At 39.7% G+C, this 16,545-nt stretch overlaps 1 protein-coding gene across 5 annotated transcripts in view; it reads left to right on the forward strand.

Moving 5' to 3' along the window:
- KCNMB2 (potassium calcium-activated channel subfamily M regulatory beta subunit 2) overlaps positions 1-16,545 on the forward strand; it is a 225,924-nt gene that overhangs the window by 103,225 nt on the left and 106,154 nt on the right. The window contains exon 2 of one of the 5 annotated variants that reach the window (XM_074328166.2): positions 6,949-7,015. The exons of the other annotated variants lie outside the window; for them this stretch is intronic. The gene's annotated coding sequence lies outside the window, so the exon portion shown is untranslated. The remainder of the gene's footprint in view (positions 1-6,948; positions 7,016-16,545) is intronic. 5 annotated transcript variants of the gene reach the window in all.

Genomic DNA, 16,545 nt, shown 5'->3' on the forward strand with positions numbered 1-16,545 from the left:
AAGTTTTAACCACTCTGCTGTTGTGCTTCCACTATAAAGCAGCTAATTCACAAATTCTGCTAAACAGGAAGCTGAGTCTTGGGGAGGCAATTGGATTTGCCCAAGGTCACCCACTTGTTGATAACGGCTCCATGGCTAAAGTCTAGGTCTTCTGACTCACTCTTCAGATGTTTTTCTACCTAGAGAGCTCTAGGGATGTGCACAAAAAACATTGCTTCCTCCTCTTCAGAGACCTATGTGTAGAAGCAAGATTGGAGCAAGTGACAGGTAACAGTGGAATTGCCTCTGGAATAGAAAGCAGTTTCAGATTCAATCTGATGCCTGCATTAAAACAACTGACTCCTAAAGTCACCCCCCCAACATATACACACACACACACACATACGGACATAGGTTACAAGGAAATAGAGTACTTGGTAGATATTGGTTTGAACCTGTAGAGATCTAGAGTCAAAATGCTTATGTTGTTTCCCCAAAATTTCTAGGTACATTGAAAGAAAACTTTCTTGTGATTAAAGTGTCCAATTCAGGGTAATTCCACTAAAATTCCAAACTGAAATACAAGAGCTACTTTTCAATTGCTTTGAGGGTTGACAGAAGATGTTTTGACTCTCCCTTAATTGTGCCACCTTGTGGCATTTAGAATGAGAAAGAGGGTCTGAATACACCACCACTGCCCATATGTGACAGGTGCTCCCATCTGCTAGGCAGAGAAAATGAGCAATCTAGACTCATGATCTCAGCCCTCAGTGTCTCAGAGCAGCCAGCTCTGAGCTTAGGGAGAAAATACAGAACACAGACAGAAGGTGAAATTGATGATCCACGGTAGTTTTCTGGTCAATCAAAAGGATGGGGGGGGGCCTTTTCACTTGCTGCTCTCTTTGCCAAGAACCCCCTTTTCCGAATTCCATGTGGCTCTCATGTTTTCAGCGAGACTCTTTGACTTCCATAATTATAATTGCAACTCCTGTACTTCCTATCCTACTTTCCATCAAATGCTTCCCTAGAACACTTATTATCTTCCAATATAACACATGATTTATGCATTGCCTTTGCTAATTGTTACAACAGACAGGAAGCTCCATGAGGGCAGAAATTTGTATTGTTCTGAGTCCTCAGCACCATGGGTTTGGGACATGGTAGGTAGGTATTCAGCAAATATTTACTAAATGATGAATGGAGGTTAATTTTATTTTAAACATAAGTCTGATTCATTTTTAATTCACTCATCAGCATGTCCTATTATAAACGCAATTAGTATTTCAAAGCCTAATGAACCTTTTAATAAGTGTTGGAGAAAAGCCTGGTATATTTAAATTACTGAGTAGTAAACATCAGCCAAGACTGCTAGAACCTGATGAGGTTTAAAATAATGGAGTTTATTCCTCTAAGTGGAATCAAATGAGGTACTGAGCTACAGCATTTCTGAGGACACTCCAAAGAGACCAAGGTGAAATTAAGGTTAGAAGGATAAACTGCCAGTTTTCCAAAAGGGTTGATTTCTGTAGATGTCAGAACTTCTGACACACCTGCTCAGGGTAGACTCAGGACAAGACTACAAGTTAGCATCTGAGCACTTTTTCCTTAGGTATTAAAAAAAAGTGTTTGCTTTCATAAATAGAGGAAATCTTTGATCAGTATTCCCACAGTTTCTTGGAAAAGCATATCTAAAAGTGAAACTATCTGCTCTGCTGTAGACCCCTTCTGGGGACGAGAGAACAGACTCAGTTTTCAGCAGACCGTGACTATTAGAGGCCAGGAGATAAATTACAGTGCACAGAATCATTACAAAATGAGGGCTGATATCTAAGCTTCCAGATCCAGTGAATGGAGTGGTCTATGGCCTCCTGTCAAGCAGGTAACAGCATACTCATTCTCAGGAGACTCTCCATGTGGAATAACCATAAATAATTGTAATATCGACTATTTATTAACCACATATTATGTGTCAGGTCCATTAGGTAGTTTGCATGCATTAGCTCATCATTGCTCAAAACACTTATCTCCATTCTAAAGACAACGCTCAGAAAGGTTACTCCGCTGCCTACTCACCCAGCTATAGTACAGATGGGGTCGATATTCAAACTCAGGTCTCTTTGATTCCAGACCCAAGTCAATGCTCCTAGGCTAGGCTATAGCAGGGGTTTAGAAAAACCACTTGGGCAGATTCAGGTAAGTAGGCTGGCATTACAGCAGGGCTCATGTGCCAGTAAGGAACTGGAGGCCACCTAGGGTACCAATCCAGCCTAACAGCCTAGACACACTCAGTGGTATGAATGACAAGACTAGCTTGGTGGGCACAAATGACAAGGGCTTCATACCAGGCTTAGGGCTGCAGACCAATTTTTGGTAGACAGAGAGATGGACACACGCACAGATACATGGAGACACAGACATACACACACAGAGCAATAGTGCAAGCCGTGACAGACAGGAGGCCTCCTGCATTTTCCTCTTTTCTCCCTAACAGCCAAATTCTGCCTTCACATCCTCCTCATCCTCCATTTTCCTCCTCCAGCCTCCACCATTCTCCCCAAGCTCACCTTATTTCCTCTGCAAAAGGGGGGTCCTGGCACACTGGGTTTAATTGCACCACCTCCCTCCTCCTGAAGAGACAACTCAGCCCCGCCCCCAGATCTCATCAACGCTCCCACTCTAAGCTCCAAGTTTTCCAGTGGCACCCAAGTAACAACAACCCATAAAGAGGTGGAACATAACTCACCTGGCTGTAACATAACCCACTTGGTAGTATAGTAACCTCTCACAGCCAGTGTCCTCATGGAGTCCCTCAGGCCTGACACACAGATCCTAGGTCAGAGTCCATATGCTTACACTCCAAGCAATTTTCTCATGTTTTGCCCGACACCCACTTATTCCTGACCTTTCCATGCCAGGGAAAGATAATATCTCCCATTTGTTTAGCGTTTTCCAGGTTACAAAACACTTCCAGGTGTGTTACCTTACTGAATCCTCCCAAGAGAGCTAAAGGAACTCCCTCACCCCCGCCCCCCACCCCGCCACCAACCCCCATCACATGATGAAATGGAGATTCAGAGAAGGTAAGTGGCTACCCATGGGCCACAGCCTCGGGCCTTCTAACAGGCAGAGCCAAAGCCAAATGCCCTGTCACCACGGCAAAGGAGAGAAGGACTCAACCTGTCAGAGAAGAAAGAGAAGGCTTCTTTAGCCTAATGTTTATTTCTCCCTGACATAACCTTTGCTCCCATTAATCTGAGTAAAACCAAATTAAACGAAAACAGTTGCCACAACTCTGGGAGTGGAAAATCAAACTCTCATGCTGACATCAATTCACAGAGGACCTCTGGAGCCAAGATTTCACTCTACGCTCCATTTATTTATAATTTTATAAATGATACCGCCTTTCCTGTGAAAAACACTGGAAGCCATAAGAAGAACATGTACACAAAGGATAATTTTAGACTTTGAACAACAGAAGAAATCAGAGGAATGAGGACAATGGGCAGGAAAGACACAAGACAGCATGAGAAAGGGCTCACATGCAGAAAGCCTGGACCTGCAGGAAGCCAGGTCACAACGTGGCCTTCTCTCTTCGTGGGCAGCCCTCTGTGTTGGCCCAGACGAAGCACAACAGTCCCCTCTCCTTTCCCCTGGCCTTGGCCTCCCTGTTTTCTCTTCCCACCAGCAGCTCTGTGCTTCATCGCCCAGCCTTCTCCTGACACTTGTGGTCTATAGTCTGTACACCAGCCATGTAGAGAGAACTACAGTTGTTTTGTTTTGTTTTTAAATTATGTTTTTCAGTTACAGTTGACATTCGATATTATTTTGTATTAGTTTCAGGTATATAGCATAGTGGTTAGACATTTATATAATTTATGCAGTGATTCCCCAATTAGTCTAGTACCCATCTGGCATCATATATAACTGTTGCAACATCATTGACTATATTCTCTGCGCTGTACCCCTCATGGCTATTCCATAACTACCAACCTGCATTTTTCAATACCTTCACCTCTTTCACCCAGCTCCCCAACCCACCTCCATTCTGGCAATCATCAGTTTGTTCTCTGCATCTATGAGTATGTTTCTGTTTTGTTTGTTCATTTATTTTGTTCCTTAGATTACATATATAAGTAAGATCATAAAGTATTTGTCTTTCTCAGTCTGAATTATTTCATTAAGCATAATACCCTCTAGGTCCATCCATGTTGTCGCAAAAGGTGAGATTTCATTCTCTTTTATGGTTGAGTAATATTCCGTTGTATATGTGTACCATATCCTCTTTAGTCAATTGTCTATTGATGGGCATTTAGGCTGCTTCCATATCTTGGTTATTGTAAATAGTGCTGCAATGAACATTAGGGTGCATATATTTTTTCTAATTAGTGCTTTGGATTTCTTCAGATAAATACCCAGAAGTGGAATTGCTGGGTCATAAGGTAGTTCTATTTTCAACCTTAGAGGCTGTACCAATTTGCAATCCCACCAACAGTGCATGAGGGTTCCCTTTTCTCCACATCCTCTCCAACACTTATTGTTTGTTGATTTATTAATGATAACCATTTTGACAGGTATGAGGTGATATCTCACTGTGGCTTTAATTTGCATTTCTCTGATTAGTGACGTTGAGCTTCTTTTCATATGTCTACTGGCCATCTGCATGTCCTCTTTGGAAAAATGTCTATTCAGGTCCTCTGCCCATTTTTTAATTGGATCATTTGGGGGTTTTTTGGTGTTGAGTTATATGAGTTCTTTATTAATTTTGGATGTTAACCCCTTATCAGATGTATCACTGGTAAATATTTTCTACATTCAGTAGGCTGTCTTTTTGTTTGTTGATGGTTTCCTTTTCTGTGCAAAAACTTTTTAGTTTGATGTAGTACCATTTGTTTTTTGTTTTTTGGTTTTTCTTTTGTTTCCCTTGCCCAAGCAGATGGATCAAAAAAAATACCCCTAGGATCAACGTCAGAGGGTTTACTGCCAATGTTTTCTTCTGGAAGTTTTATGGTTTCAGGTCTTACATTTAAGTCTTTAATCCATTTTGAGTTTATTCTTGTATATGGTGTAATATTTTCTCATAATCCTTTTTATTTCTGTGGTGTCCATTGTCACGTCTCCACTTTCATTTCTGATTTTATTTATTTGGATACTCTTTCTTTTATTCTTGATTAGTCTAGTTATAGGTTTATCAGTATTGGTTATCATTTCAAAGAACCAGCTCTTTTTTGGTTAAATTGATCATATATATATATATATATATATATATATATATATATATATACACATATATTAGACTATTTTGTTTATTTCCTTCCTCTACTCACTTTGGGCTTTGTTTGCTGTTCTTTTTCTAGTTCCTTTAATTGTAAGGTTAGATTGTTTATTTGAGTTTTTTCTTTTTTCTTGAGGTAGGATTATATTGCTATGAATCTCCCTCTTAGGACTGCTTCTGCTGTGTCCCATAGATTTTTGTGTCATTGTGTTTTCATTTTCATTTGTCTCAAGGTATCTTTTGATTTCTTCCTTGATCTCATTTTTTACCCATTCATTATTTAGTAGCATGTTATTTAGTCTCCACGTGTTAGTGTGTTTTTCAATTATTTTTTTTTTTTTTGTAATTGATTCTAGTTTAATACCATTGTGGTCAGAGAAGATGCTTGATATGATTTCAACTTTCTTAAATTTTATTGAGACTTATTTTCTGCCCTAACATGTGCTCTATCTTGGAAAAATGTTTCATGTGCACTTGAAAAAGAAAATAAATGTATATTCTGCTGCTTTGGGGTAAAAAATGCTCTAAAAATAGAAATTAAATCCATCTGGCCTAGTCTGTCATTTAAGATTGCTATTTCCTTGTTTATTTTCTGTCTGGTAGATCATTGGTGTCAATGGAGTGTTAAAGTTCCCTTCTATGACTGTGTAACTGCTCATCTCTCCCTTTATGTTTGTCAATATTTGCTTCACTTAGGTGCTCCTATGTTGGGTGCAAAGATATTTACAAGGATTATATCCTCTTGTTGTGTTGATCCTTTTATCATTATGTAATGTTCCTGTTTGTTAAAGTCTATTTTGTCTGATATAAGTATTGCTACCCCAGTTTTTTGTTTGTTTGTTTCCATTCACTGAAATATCTTTTTCCATCCCTTTACTTTCAGTCTGTGCATGCCTTTCAGTCTGAAGTGGGTCTCTTGTAAACAGCATATATACGGGTCTTATTTTCTTATCCATTCAGCTACCCTATATCTTTCAATAGGAGCATTTAATCCATTTACATTTAAAGTGATTATTGATAGATACATAGTTATTACCATTTTATTATTCATCTTTATGTTTTTCCCTCCTCTTTCTTCTTCTCCTTCTTCTCCTTCTTCTCCTCCTTCTTCTCCTTCTCCTTCTTCTTCTTCTTTTTCTTAAAGAAGTCCCTTTAACATTTCTTGTAATACTGGTTTGCTATGATTATCTTCTTTAGCTTTTTCTTGTCTGGGAAGCTATTTATCTCTCCTACAATTTTAAATGATAGCCTTGCTTGGTACAGTACTCTTGGTTGTAGGTCCTTGCTTTTCGTGCCAATCCCTTCTTGTCTGCAAAGTTTCTGTTGAGAAATCAGCTGACAATCTTATGGGAGCTCCCTGTAAGGAACTATTTACTTTTCTCTTGCTGCTTTTAGGACTCTCTCTTTGTCTTTAACCTTTGCCATTTTAATTATAATGTGTCTTGGTGTGGGATTGTTTGGGTTCATCTTGTTTGAGACTCTCCGCACTTTCTGGGCTTGTATGTCTGTTTTCTTCACCAGGTTAGGAAAGTTTGCAGTCATTATTTTTTCAAACAGGCTCTCAATCCCTTGTTTTCTCTCTTCTTTTTCTGGTATTCCTATGATGCAAATGTTGTTATGCTTGATGTTGTCCCAGAGGTCCCTTAAACTGTCCTCATTTTTTAAAATTCTTTTTTTTTTCCTTTTTGCTGTTCCAGTTGGGTGTTTTCTGCTACCTTATCTTCCAAATCGCTGATTCAATCCTCTGCTTCATCTAGTCTGCTGGTGAGTCCTTCTAGTGCTTTTTTCATTTCAGTTATTATATTCTTCATTTCTGACTCGTTCTTTTTTATGGATTCTGTGTCCTTTTTATGCTTGCTAGCTCTCTGTTGAAGTTCTCACTAAGTTTCGTGAGCATCCTTATAACCATTGTTTTGAACTCTATCTCTGGTAGGCTGCTTGCCTCCATTTCATTTAGTTTTTTTTTTCTGGAGTGTTCTCCTGTTCTTTCATTTGGAAAGCCTTTCCAAATGGAAAGCTGTTTCTTCATTTTTGCTCCCTCTCTGTGTTTGCTTCTGTGTATGAGATAGATCTGCTACATGTCCCAGTCTTCGCAGGATGGCCTTAGGTAGTAAGTACCCTTTGGGGCCCAGTGGCAGAGTCTCCCTGGTTATCTGCATCAAGTGCTCCAAGAATGTCCCTTGTGTGGGTTGTGTGTGCCCTTCTGTTATAGTTGAGCCTTGATTGCTGTTGGCATGTCTGTGGGTGGTACTGACTCTCAGGCTGATTGGCTGTGGAGTTTGGCCATTTCCACAGCTTATGGACTACTGTGAAGGGGCTTACCTCATGGAGTGGAATTCACCCCAGTGGGCTCTAGTGGCTGTTGAGACCACCCTTTTGGTGTACCACTTGTGGGGCTCTGCTGTGGTCTGAAGCCAACCTCCAGGTGTGTTTGTTTTGGGGCTCCAGTGTAGGTCCAGGTCAGTCACTGCCTGTGACCAGCTGGGGACTAACTGATAGAAGCTACATAGTGATTTGCAGTTGATCACTGCCTGTGCTAGTCCTGGAGGCATGTGGGAGAAGCCACGCTATGAACTAAGGATGGCTGCCACCAGTACCAGCCTTGGGGTAGCTCTTCAAAAAGCCAGGACACCCTGAGGCCTGCTGCTACCTGCCAGCTCCTGTAAGGCTCAGCCACTGATAAAGCCTTGTGAGGTACATGAGTTTGGTAAGGCAGGGATCTCAGGCAGTCACCAGGGTGGGATGAGTGGTGTTCACCAGATTAATGTAGATTCTGGTTTGGTGCCAGTGCTGAGTCTGGAAATACTCAACAAAAGTCTCAGAGTACACCAAGGCCAATCACCACCCTCCTGGTGCCCGTGGACTCCTGAGAGTTGTCTAAGAAAAGTACAATGTGGGTGAGGCAGGCTGCTTGCTGAGAAAGTACTCCTGGCATAAGGCGAGTTGTGTGGGGCAGGGTTCCAGGGAATCACCAGGGTGAAGTGAACAGAGCTCACCAGGCAAATGCAGATTTAGATTTGGCCATGTGTCAGGGGTGGGGGGGTTGGGGGGCTCAACAAAGGAAAGATGACACCCGCCTGCTGGTTGCATTTGTGGAGGGTTCTACACAGGAACAATGGTGACTACCCCTCCAATCCTCACTCTGAAGCCACACAACTCAGTCTCTCCCCGAGACACTCTCCTTCTGCCAGAGCCCAGGGTGAGTGCCTACAAGTGAGTGAGAGAACCAGAGTTTATAAGAAATTACACAAAAAGGGAGGCAAATCTGGCAATACTACTTAAGAAAACTAGAACAGACCTTAGTTTTATTTATCTCCATTCAATGTGGCAGCCTGATGGGAATAGATGATGAAAATGGAGTTGTCTTGGGAAACATATTGTGAAGGCTGATCACCTCATTTTTGACATATTCCAGTGGCCACAATACTGAGAGTAATCAGTACATGAAGACTCAGAAGACCTCCCCACACTGGGAATTTATGTGACTATGTAAAAAAGAGAAAGGGCAGTAAGATAAACAATTTTTTTTTTTTTTGTCTTCTATTTGAGTGGGAGAGAGAAGACCAACATATCATGGAATAATGTAGGGACATGTAACATCCTGCTGCTGGCAGGTATCCCAGTTGCTGGCATGATTGTGACTTTCTCATCACCTAATAGGGCTTATTGTAAATGAGACTATCTACCTTTCCTGACCCCCTTTTTAAAATAGATCCTTCCATTATTCTCTATCACAATACCCTGTTTGTATCCTTCTTAACACTTAACAATAAGCTGCAATTGTTTTGTTCACTTATCGATTCATTTGTTGATTGGTTCTGCCAAAAGACATAAGCTACATTAGCATGTCTACTTTTATTACCAGTGTGAAATATTCTTAAGTAAGGGCTCGACTTATGTCAATGGAGTGAGTGAATGAGTATTAAAATCCCTAGCACAGTGTGTGATGTTCAGTAGCTAGTCCATAAACCCAAGTTTTCCTCTCTGAGCCTTCAGTTTATTAAGGTATGTGGACACATGGAAATATAATTCTACAGAGGGGTTATTGAGTACATGCTGATTTAAAAGCAGAAACAAAGAGCTGGTAATGAAGATTATGTTCAAAGGATGTCTCAGGGACTAACAGGAGAGTCCGCATGAACACTTCAGGAAACAGAGGAAAGTTACACCTAAGTGCTCGCCCACCTGTTCTTCCCCCTTTTGCCTCTGCATCTGTCAGTTAAAATAAATACTAAAAATCAGAACAAATGGACTGACAAGTACCTACAGAGACATAGGATTTGAAAACTCCCTAGAGCACTAAAGACCACGCTTTGCCCTCACCATTCCAGGGCACCCACCATTTTCTTTTGGTGCACATTTTCCTCATTTCTTTCCAACAAGGATTTGAGACAGGGTAGCTTAAAATGCCCCATTCACAAGACGCTCTGTTCTTAGAAATGTCACCTAAAGACCTATTTCAGGCCTGCTCCCCCAAGTGATTACAGGAGGATGTATAGTCCTACCTGGGCACATGATGGCCGAAGGGTAGATAGGATCCACCCCAAGGAGACCCCAAGGAGCCCTGAAGCATTCCCCTCGGCACACAAATTAGCAACCAATTGTTCCTGCCTCCCACTCCTTCTTATGGAATGAATCTGCACATCTTCCCTAATTCCAATAAAGTGGAGGCAAAGCCTGTGGGAGAGAGATAAGATTAAAGAGAGCTAGAGATGGTGGAAGGGCTATGCCTTTTCCGTAAATCTGAGTGCCAGCACCTGCCTAGTGAGGCCTCAGAGGTCTCTTTAAGGGCTGTCTGGCTCGGCTCACACTTATCCCAGCACTGCCCATGTTCTCCAGCTGTGTTGACAGCCTGTTCCCCTCTTAGCTGGGCCATCTGGAGACTGGCTGTCATTCACTTGGGCTGTTCTTTATCCAAACGTTTTTTTTTTTTTCCTTCTTTATTTTTGAAGAGGTTTGTTTTGTTTTGTTACCATTTGGGAATTGAAAAGTCAGGAAAATGGAAAGACAACGAAACTACTTTATATTACCTTTTCTTGAACAAAAATATTAGAACTCAATTCTAATACCAGGAATTTCTAATTTCTCTTTTTGTCTATTGAAGCGACTGAGGTCACTTCTCTGATATCTCCCAGTAGGGTTCTCCGCAGACACTTACATATATCTAGTCTATGCATCCAGAAGGTACACCACACTCTTGTGGTTTTGCTCACTCTTCTTTTAACCACCTTGCCAGTGACTTGTTCTCTAATTCTGGCCTCTCTATCCTCTCAGCAAAAAGTGTCCCAGAAAAGAAAGAAGACTTAAAGTCTGAAGACTTTGTTAGACTATCTCTTAGAAAAAGGTCCCAGATGCCTCTGAAGAATACCTAAAGTTTCTGAAGGGCTGTCAGTGAAAGATGTTTAGGCCAACTGTATGGTCCTGTGGGACAAGATTGTGTCAATCAGTAGAAGCTCCAGATTTGGACTCTTCTAACAGTCAGAGTTCCCAGCTGCCTCACAGGACAACACTTACCACCAAGATCTGAGTTTGAATCCCCAATCTTCTCTCACTAGGTTGGATAATTTAGGAGAAATTATTTAGCCATTCTAAACCTCAATATTCTCATCTGTGAAAAAGAAAAAATACGTACATACAAGATTGTTGTAAGGATTAAGAGAGCTAAAGGACCTGTGGCTTCCCCCTGCAAATTTTTCTGAGCTGTAAAAGCCACAAGAACACAATCCTCCAGTACAATTTTTATTTTATCACTCACCTACTCAGATCTTTCCATCAGCATCTCCTAAGCAATATTCGCCTCAAGTTCAAACTCTAGATGAACACTGTCCAATAGAAATACAGTGCAGGCCACAAATGTGAGCCATATACGTAATTTTAAATTTCCTAATAGCCACTTTAAAGCAAAGTAAAAAGGGACAGCTGAAATTAATGTTGATGATTTATTTTATTTAACCTAATATATCTGAAATGTTATCATTTTAACATGTAACCATAAAATATTATTCATAAAATATTTTACATTCCCTTTTATACTAAGTATTCAAATTCAAGTGTAGGTATTTTATACTTACAACACATCTCAATTTAGACGAGCTACATTTCAAGTGTTAAATAGCCATAGGTGACTAATGTCTCTTATATTGGACAGTACAGCCTAAACCTAAGTTTAACCTTCACCTACCAACTGCTTCTATTTGCTACTGATTCTGATTTCCAGGCTCATCAAACACTGCTCAAACATTTATCACTCATCTGCCTCATTATCTCTTTCTTAAATCTTTCACCCATCTGGAAGATTCTCCCTCCTTCTTCTCACACTCCTCCCCTTCAGAACCTTGACTGTTGAACAGCTCCTCCAGGGACGCTGTCTCTGCCCAATTCCACCTAGGTATCAGGTAAGACTGAGAACAGAGGTCTAATGACTGCAAAGGAGAGTGAGCTCGGTGAAGAGTAAGGACTGGGAAGTAAGGCCAGCCTGGGTTTACTTTTATGCCTAGGCTCTGCCACTAACTGACCTTGATAGACAGGAATGGGGATGGGGCTGCAACCAGTAGCTGTCAGTATTTCAAAAGCTCATGGAACAGGCCACAATTAGCCATAATAATACATTAGTTTAGCCCAAGAAATCCACACTGGAGAATGTTTCTTTTAGTGGCTCTTTCATAGACCCCATCGGGTGCCTATTGTCTTGTGACGTGGAGGCACAGGGTTAGCATGTCCAATATTAGCCTGCGAGTGTTTGTACCATCAAAAGGCAGCCAAAGATCAAGGCAGCTATTGCTCATCCTTGCCATATCGGCCAGCCACATCAGCACTGGCTCCATTTTTAAATGAAGAAATTAATATTTGATACTTTAGTCACTTGTGTTTGTAAAACATCATCATATTGCCTTGCAGAGCTATCGGCATGCAGGCAGGAAGATTTTTATTTTTTATTTTATCAGGAAGTTATTAACTCCAAGCCTGGGCTATTTTTATTTCCTCACTATGAAGTTTATAAATAATGTCCTCATAGTTTAGCAAGTGCTGCCTCTTTTAAACAGTATCAGTCTGAAGAAAAAAGCAATGGGTAGGTAGAAACTGGGAGGAGAAAACTTAGTTAAGCATTTAATAGTCCATTCAATATTTTCTAGTAAATTATTCTTTACCCTTTTAACTTAGAGATAAGTGCTACCCAAGTTGCAAATTGTGGTTAATTTAAGTGGAAACTCCCCCGTACTTCGTGAGAAAACACTGACTACCACAACTCCATGTTCTTGTGAAATTATTATTGATATATTGTTTAGAAACATCATTTAAAAAAACCCATAACTGTAACTAGTGTTCTTCCATAACACATTCCCAACCATTTCATTATGCTAGAAAGAAAAAGACCTTGATGTCCCCACACTTTTGCCCATAGGAAACTGTCACTTTTTAGTAATTCCTTTTCATATGTATGTTCCTAGGTCCATGTCTGTATATTGTATACACTTTTAATTAGCTCATCTTTAATTGAAAAACTTCCCCAAAACACAGATCACGAAAGAGGAAAAGCTAGTTACCAAGAGGACTTACTAAAGAATCAGAGTAATATCTAAACATACTATATCTGCTTAGTACAGGAAGCCTTATCTTTAAAAGAGCAACAAATCACATCCAAACCAACTGTGGATTGTGAATTTCTACTGGCGAGAAGTGCAGATAGTCTTTATTTACTGTTTTAACCATAGAAGCAAATTTGCAAGTGCCTCTTGTATGGAAACTGTGAACAGATTTAGACAGATAGGAATATCTCTTGAGCATGCTTGATTTAGGAAAACAAATACCATCCAAGGACAAAGTGGCGCAGTGGAAATGACTAAGGACAGCACTGAGAGCGCTTCATTTCCATCCAGGAATCTGCATGAGGATTCTCTTGGAAATGGGAACTAAGGAAACCTCTGTATCTTTGGCTACAGCCATGACATTTTCCAAAATAAAGGTAGTGCCACTAAACCACGGTTGACTCCTGATTTACCTCCATGTGATGAGAGTGAACTTCATGGATAATTCGGAAAGTCAGATCAGATTTTTTGGTTCATAACCTGATATAAGGATGATTAAAGTTCGTATTCCAAAGTTTCTTCGTTGATATTTTTGTAATGAACCTCGGTGTGTCGGTGTGTTTGTGAGTCTGGAGTTTCTACTGGGCTGTGCAATGGGAATCCAGTAGCTATTACTAAAGGAAGACTTTTGCAAAGATGACATGAAAGGCAAGGTACGTGTCAGTGGAATGCTGACGTCTTCTGCTGTTTGTGGAAATTAGAATAATGCCCAGCAATTCTGTGAGTAAAACAATTAGAGCAGCAGGACAGAGGAGTTTCAAAAACTGTAGAAATAACCAGTGGATGGTAAAACAAAGATGGCAGAACCTCAATTTTTATTTTTATTTATTATTTAATTTTTACTGTTATGACTGCTGGTTTTGTTTCTGAGCCTCCACCAGAGAATATTTGGAAAATACTATCATTTTGAAAATTTCAGTATTTGCATGAAATTGTTTTTGTCTTGCTTTAAAATACCCTTAAAATGTGAAGATAAAGAAAGGGGACAATCCAAAATTCCTTGGATAGAGAAGAGGTCTATACACTACTTATTTTTAAATAGGCTTTCTTCCGAAAGGTAAAACTACAGATGAATATAACTCTGCCTGACACAATTGAAATCTTACTGGGAACTTCGGATCCACTGTTGGTAAGGTAACTCAATCAATTCAAGTTCGGTTAATATTCCAGAACTTATTAATGAAACATAAGGAAAGAAAAGAGATTAGGGTTAGAGTGAGAAATGTGAGGAAGTGAGAATGAAGTGGGCTACAACTCTTTGCTTTGCTTTTTACATTTCAGATAAGAATTCTCAGACCTGAGCAGTTTTGTAATGATAAAGAAACTAATGAGATTCTTAGTGCTCAGGTAAAAGATATTTTATAGGACAATAATTTGAGACTTAGTCTTATGACATAAATTTTGCTACTTCATCTTTAGCATAAATAAAGCCAGTGGCAGCAGTTGTAACCTGAATTTTTAAAGCTCAAGTATATAATCACATTTTTCTGACAACTTTATAAAATTTGTCCTCTAGTCCTATTGCTCTGTATTACCTCAGGTTTCAAATTAAGTGAGAACACAGTAAATAACTATTATTTTTATTTAAAAAAAAAAAGATGATGAATTAATGGTGGGAAGAACACACAGAAATAGAACTTCTGCAGCATAAAAAATGTGCTAACGTTGAGGCTGAAAACTCATAATGCTTTTTCATTTATAATTTGTTCTGCTATACCTTAAGTGTACTTATCTCAAAGGTCTCTAGTGGTAATGTCCTATATGTAATTCCAGAGACAATAAATGGAGAAGCAAAATATAAAAAATAAATAAAGTTTACCTAAAGATGGAATTTAGAATGTTTAATTCTTCTATTATTGAACTTGTGGCTCAAAGTTCATGTCTAGTAAATTTGTTTATTTATATTTCCATATTCTTTGGTTGTTGTGCAAGGACAAAAGAAAGTTGTTGAATATTAGAAAAATAGAGTAAGACTTAAGTAAATATAGTGAATTCCCTCTGTTTCCTATCAAGAAATGTGAATACTGTGAATACCAGTGCACAAGTATATCAGCTCTGCTATCAGTGTGTATTCTTTTTTTTTATTAAGATTTTATTAGGGAAGGGGAACAGGATTTTATTGGGGAACAGTGTGTACTTCCAGGCCTTTTTTCCAAGTCAAGTTTTTGTCCTTTCAATCTTAGTTGTGGAGGGTTCTGTTCAGCTTCAAGTTGTCCTTTCAGTCTTAGTTGTGGAGGGCGCAGCTCAGCTCCAGGTCCAGTTGCCGTTTCTAGTTGCAGGGGGCGCAGCCCACCATCCCTTGCGGGAGTCGAACTGGAAACCTTGTGGTTGAGAGGACATGCTCCAACCAACAGAGCCATCCAGGAGCTCAGCGGCAGCTCAGTTCAAGGTACAGTGTTCAATCTTAGTTGCAGGGGGCGCTGCCCACCATCCCTTGCGGGACTCAAGGAATTGAACTGGCAACCTTGTGGTTGAGAACCCGGGCTCCAACCAACTGAGCCATCTGGGAGGCAGCTCAGCTCAAGGTGCTGTGTTTAACCTTAGTTGCAGGGGGCAGAGCCCACTATTCCTTGTGGGACTCGAGGAATTGAACTGGCAACCTTGTGGTTGAGAGCCCACTGGCCCATGTGGGAATCGAACCGGCAGCCTTCAGAGTTAGGAGCACAGAGCTCTAAACTCCTGAGCCACCGGGCCAGCCACAGTGTGTATTCTTATTTGAACAGCACATGCGTCAGCAAGTTTTTCATATGCCAAAGAAAATACTTTGTAAGAATTAAAAATATAAGAAACAGAGAAAAGGAACCTTAAACTCATCATCAGTTTTGGCTTAAGTTATACAAAATTCTTCAGAGGATTTTATGTATTATAAAATTTTAAATGAAGTAATATTCAGAAAATCCTGAGTATAAAGAATGCTAAATATTCTTTATTAAATGTTAAGTGCTAAATATTATAATATAAATTTGTATTATTACAGTGACTGTGATATTCTCTCCTCCAAAATGGCCACAGAAAATATAAACTGACTTGATAATAGTGAGCATCTTAGTAATCACAGATTTTTAAGAATATCATTTTTCTCTCATTTTATTGTGCTTTGTGTAGTGTTCAAAGAAGATATATTTTGCCCGTGATAACATCTCTAACTTTAGAAGTTAGAGAATGCAGTCATCTAAATGAGCTCATCTGACACCCAAATACTCTGGGAAATACCTCGCTTTCCCTTCCTTTGTCTGAAGGAAGAAACATAGACTGAATGGTTAGGTGTCTTTCCAAGACCTCAAGACTAGTGAGTAGTAGGACTGCAACTTGAACTTGAGTCTTTTTGTGCCAGTCATATGCTCCTACTACTACTCTATAATATCTCCATTAAAAAGAGGAACTATTACTAAATATTACTATGGAAACCTCACCAAAGAAAAGAGAATACATCAGGGACTTCAAGGGTGATTGAACCGTTAGCTTATGTGTAGCTAGACATGTAGACATGTTTCACATGTTGAAAGAAGTTGCAAATATCTGTTCATTCAAGTTCTTTCATTCCTTGTTGCTTTCTTATAGGCTGTGGCACTTGTCATTTTTAAACTATTAATTTCAGCTAACCTAGGTTTCCATAAACAAATGTTGGCATACAATAGGGAAAGTCCCTATTGTAAGTACATGTTACTTAAAATGTAGTGTCATTGTCATTCTGTGCACATTTATATT

This window comes from Rhinolophus sinicus, chromosome 17, assembly GCF_057876585.1.
Source record: "Rhinolophus sinicus isolate RSI-liver-muscle chromosome 17, RSI-T2T, whole genome shotgun sequence".
Taxonomy (NCBI): domain Eukaryota; kingdom Metazoa; phylum Chordata; class Mammalia; order Chiroptera; family Rhinolophidae; genus Rhinolophus; species Rhinolophus sinicus.